Consider the following 6,000-nt stretch of genomic DNA (forward strand, 5'->3'; position numbering starts at 1 on the left):
TAAAGTGCCAAGCAAGGTCCACATATAAATGAAGATGATAATTAGTTATTACCAATGATATTCCAAATACATTTATCTTAATGATATGATGGATAAAGTGGAACCGCATATTTAGATGCCGTCCCACTTATCCAATTTGGGGAAAAAACATTTAAAAACATTGCAGGAACCAATAAATTGAAGTGTTGGATAAGGGGCGTATCCTGGATTAATTTCCAGGGGGTCCCCTAACCAACATGTCTATCATTGGTCGCACAATATGATGAAATATAATAAGATGAATGGGGGCGTGTGTGTTACTACAAGGCACAAGGTATAAAAGAACAAAAAAGGAAAAATGAAGAAAGGGGGGTTCCTGGAAGGTAAGGACCCTAATTGTATGAATTCAAATGGCATATCTATCCTATGACGGTAAATCCCAACTCCAAAATTGTTGGGGTATGGGATACCCTAATCATTGTGTTTTACCTGAGGAAAATCCTCGTAAAAAGGGAGCAAACTAAATAGATTCGAAATAGATTTGTTAAGGCCGGGAGATGACGTGGCCTGTAATTGAAATATCCATTTCTGTTCTTTTTGTAATAAAACCTTGTTTCAGTCGCCTCCTCTGTTTGGAATGTGCATCCTGTAAAGAGCTGTAAATGTTATTTTAAGTACTGTGTAGTCATGTAAAGAAACAGCATGTCTCCCCACAGGAAGGTATGGGTTACCTATCTGCATGCTGTACATGTGTTTAGATATGCATTTCCAAAATTCCTGCTTGGTTTTTCCTATATAATAGGCGCCACATTCACACTCCATGAGGTATACCACACCTCGAGTCTGGCAATTCACGAAGTGTGTGGGCTTAAATGTTTCTCCATTGGGAAGATCAAAAATCTTTTCTTTTCTAATTAGTGGACAATAAGAGCAATGCCCGCATGGAAATGAGCCAACTGTGGAGCAAGGTTTTGACCTTTTATTTTCATTTTTATACTCGCTTTGGACGAGTCTATCCTTTATTGAAGTAGCACGCTTATAGGTTATGGCCGATTGGTTGGAAACAAAGTGTCTAAGTTTGGGGTCATCCGAATGTTCCATTGTCGCTGTTAAATATTTTTAATGGCCACATGTTGGCTTGAGTAGCTCATTACAATGCGAGTGGGGTTAGAATCAGAGCTCTTAGGAGATTTGGATTGGAACAGATTGGATCGAGATTGTCTTATAGTTTGATTGTATGCCTTCTTGAGGCATGATCGACTATATCCACGGGCTAGAAGGCAATTTTGGAGGCTTTCAGCCTCCCTTATGAACAAGCTATCATTGGAGCAGTTGCAACGCAGGTACTGCCCATAAGGGATGGAGTTTTTGAGGGGTACAGGATGGAAGCTGTCCGCATGAAGAACCGTGTTGCCAGCGGTCCCCTTGCGGAAAAGAGTGCTGGATAACTTCCCTTCTGGTGTGGTTGAGATCAAAACATCCAAAAATGTGACACTGTCTCGATTATAGGTCATAGTGAATTTCAAATTTCGATCATTGGTGTTGATCAAATTAAAAAATTCAATTAGTTTGGCCTCAGGTCCCTCCCAGATGACGAAGATGTCCTCAATATACCTCAACCACTTGGAGATTTGGTTGGTGTATGAGACGAGGCCTTCATCATCCAGGAGGGACTGCTCCCACTCTGCCAGGTACAGATTGGCGTAGGATGGGGCACAGCATGTCCCCATAGCCATGCCCTGTACCTGGAGGTAGTGGGAGTTATCAAAACTTAAATAGTTATGATACAATATATATTGCAGGCCACTCAGGATGAACACATTTAATGTGGGATCATAACGTGGATTGTGCTGAAGAGCCCTCTGCACAACAGAAAGACCAGAGGAATATTGCTGTATAGGGCCTCCACATCAATGGTAACAAGAATGGAATGATCTGATAGTGTAAGATCGTCAACTAGTTGTAAAAATTGTATGGTATCTCTGACAAAGGATGGCAATGAGAGAACAAAAGGTTGAAGATGAGCGTCTATAACACAACTCAAATTTTCAGATATGGCCCCATTGCCGGAGACAATGGGACGACCAGTGAGGTTTTTTGGATTCTTGTGGATCTTAGGTAGGCTATAAAAAGTAACCACTTTAGGATGTTGGATCCTAATAAATTAATGGAGATCCTTGATGATAGCGCCAGTATGAAAGGCGTGATCTACCATATTATAAAACATAGCGTTGTACTGATGAATATTGAGAACAGCAATTTGTTTGTACCATTCTTTATTTTGTAAGATAACACATAGTAGTGTAATCTTCGTTGTTCATAATGACCACATTGCCACCCTTGTCAGAGGGTTTGATTACAATTTTAGTATTTTTGCTAAGGCGATCAAGGGCTTGGTTTTCTTCAAAGGTTAGATTATGTGGATTGAGTTTAGTTTGAGGTAATTTGCATATGTCCCGAATGGTCTGTTTCAGAAAGATGGCTACATTAGGGTTAGTATTGGAGGCTGGAAATTAAGTTGAGGCCTTTTTAAACATGACCGTTGGATTTGAGGTTGATTTCTCAACCTCATTTAACAAAGCATCCAGGTCAATTTGATCAATCAAATCTATTGTGTTGTTCTCTTGATAGAGAAGCGTTAAGTCACGTAAGACTTTGAATTCCTTCATACTATATGTCGACCAATCAACAGATTGTCCACATTAGAATCATCCTTCGCATGCACACCAAATACCGGCCATCAACAACGCGATGACCTACAACACGTACAACGGGACTAGAAAAAGGAAGTTCAATAGCCAGTGCGCCACCCTTTGGGCTCCTTCTGCTAATCTCGTGTTTATCTCGTGTTAGAAGTTTGGTGAGAGACGATTTGCGCTTTTCAGCTTTCGTGCTTTTCAGTCCGTTACTGCTCTTTAGTTTGTGCTTGTGGATTTATATCTGCTTTTCAGTGCATGTAGTCAGTTCGTATCTGTTTTACAGTGCATTCTTGTCCACTCATTTCTGATTTTCAGCTCGCTCTTCACAGGCCTTGCTGTACTTCAGTGCGTTCTGTTAAGTTCGTTCTGACCAGCCGACCGTTTTGAAGCCATGTTACAGTTACGTATTCCTCGTAGAGTTCGTGCTGTGCGGTGGCTTGGTGTTGGGATTCTTACTTTGACCCAAGCCCAGTCCATGAACAGGGTGAGGAGGAGTTCATAGACCAAGAATTGGTTGCTCCAGCGTGACCAATTCTCTCATATGCCTTTGCTGCGTGAGATCCAGGAGAATAACCCTGATGATTACAGGAATTATCTCCGGATGACGGACCCCATTTTTCACCATTGATGGCTTTGCTGACCCCTTATATTACGAAGCAGGACACCTGCATGCGGCAAGCCATCACTCCGGAGCAGAGGCTAGTACTTGGTGACAAGGAGAAGTCTGCAGGACCTCAAGTTCTCGACAGGCATCTCCCCCAGGCTCTGGGGATCATTATTCCAGAGACCTGTTCTGCCATCACTCAGGTCCTGCAGAATATATATATATATATATATATATATATATATATATATATATATATATATATATATATATATTAGGGTAAGTTTTCTCCCTTAACATCACATTCTATTGTATTTAATGTATGCTAATGTTTTGTATTTCTTTCATCATTCCATAATTGCCATGATTGTAATATGCTGTGAATGTCCTCTTTATCCTCATGCATGCTGGATTTTTTTTAATGCTCCTTTTTTGTCCTTCATGCATATTTGCCTTCACTAACCTCCCCAGCATGCTATCCTGGGCCCATATACACCTAGCCTAGTCACTTAACAATGTATTTTGTCAGCTCCATTGTAGTGCTTTACCCCAAACACCCCCTAAAATGTGTACAAATGTTATTGTTGTCCTTAAATTCAGGCAGAGTGCCATAGGCTTTTTTTTGGGGTCCCAAACTCAGCTCGACCCCCCCCCCCCTAAAATTTTTACAATGGGCCATCAGAGGGGGGGGGGGGGGATCTGATAAGTGAGCCTTATATTTTTGTCTTAAAATACTCCTTAAAATAAATGTTATACTTATGTTGGCCAAGAATGTTTGTGTCTAATCTGCTTGCAATGTTATGTGCAAAAGTACTAATATATATTTTTCTGTTTTGACTCCATAGTTTCCTTCAATGCCACAGGAATGGCAGACTGTGGCCTCCCATTTTGCCGACCGTTGGGGACTCTCCCAACTGTGGAGGGGCTATAGATGATAAGCACGTCCACATTGTGCCACCACCCCATTTGGGGTCATACTATTATAACTATAAGGGGTTTAATAGTATAGTGTTAATGGCAGTGGTGTCGGCACAATATGAGTTCCTCTATGTGGACATGCGGAAGAATGGCCGGATGTCGGATGGAGGAATCTTCACCCAGACAGCGTTTTACCAACGGCTCCAGAGTGGTGGCCTGGGATTGCCACCTGATGCAGACAACGTTGAAGGACTCCCATTCGTCTTTCTTGCTGATGAAGCTTTCAATCTGGGCGAGCATCTGATGAGGCCATTCCCCCAGAGGACCCTCACCCCGGAGAGGAGGGTTTTTAACTACCGGCTGGCCAGAGCCAGAAGAGTCATTGAGAATGCCTTCGGGATAATGTCCAGCCGGTTCTGCCTGTTTCTGACAGCCATACACATGGCGGAATACAAACTCAACCACATCATTTTATCCTGCTGCATATTGCACAATTTTTTAAGAAAAAATGCCCACAATTATATAGCCTCAGTTGGGCCTGAGGCTGGACTTCCTTCAAATCCTCTGACGGGCCTGGATACTGGCCGTCCTGGCTTGGCACCCCAAAGCTCCCGTGAAGTTCGGGATAAATATGTCAATTATTTTACGGGTAGGGGGGCCATTGCAATGGCAGACTGTCATGAGAGGGTTTACCCGTTGGTGGCGCTATCGGTCTCTTGGATCGCAGTACCAGTGTCCACCAGCGGGTGTCTTCCAACACCTGGGACCTGCAGTAAGAGGTCTTCCCTGCTGGTGGCACTGTTGCATCCTTGGGCCGTAGTACCGGTGTCCACCAGCGGGTGCACTCACTCCAGCAGTGTGGAGCAAACAGCACCCTCTGCGCTCAGGTGTGACTTGAAGTCAATTATAGTCCTATAAATACCCGGCAAGCCCTCATATGCTTGCCTTGGTATCTTTCTCCCTGCACCCTGACCTTGCTGCCTGTATCCTGATTGTGAATCTGTTTCTGTCCTGCTCTGCTCTGATCCGATCCGATCCGACCTGACCCCTATCCCAAGCCCATCCTGTTCTTGTCCCTCCTGATTCCCTTGGATCCCTGCCCTGCAGCTTTACCATCCAACCTCTCCCTGTCCTGCTAATTTCCCGTCCTTGCCCATCTGCTGACCTCCCTGTGTATGACCTAGGCCTGGCTTGTTTACGATTCCGGTATCTCCATTTACTTGTATATATTGTTGTTTGTAGTGGGTTTGTTGTGTTGGTTTTGCACTGATTATATTCCTTTTACTTATCACTTGTTTAATAAACACCATTATTTCACTTACTTGTGTTTCTGGTCTCCTCTGTGCAGTCCACACGGTCTGGTCAATTAGACCCCCTGACAGTATACCAAGGCCATCCCTGACCAGACGTGGCTGCATTGAGGAAACCATCCTGGTTTGTCGGGTCTGCTAATATGGATTTCGATGAAATCATTTATTATTCTCTGCTAGCAGAAGAGGATGGTGAATATTGTCGCCAGATTTTAAAAGGGTGGACTAGTGACCAGCTGATGGAAACTATCCGATCAGCTCATTCCCTAGTGGATCAGGGGTATATGTCTTTTGAAGATGTTCAGCCCCTGATCCAGTTATGTTCAAAACCAACCCTGTCATGCATTCCCGAGGGAAGTGATGATTTTTCGCCCCCCTTCAATTGTGACCAAGTTGAATCCCTGCTTTGGTTGTTGGAGGATGATCCGGCCTATTTTATGGAGCATTATTCCTCCTGTTCACAGCAGGTGTTGTCTAATTGCATCCAGTC

Source organism: Aquarana catesbeiana, linkage group LG12 (genome assembly GCF_042186555.1).
Source record: "Aquarana catesbeiana isolate 2022-GZ linkage group LG12, ASM4218655v1, whole genome shotgun sequence".
Classification (NCBI taxonomy): Eukaryota; Metazoa; Chordata; class Amphibia; order Anura; family Ranidae; genus Aquarana; species Aquarana catesbeiana.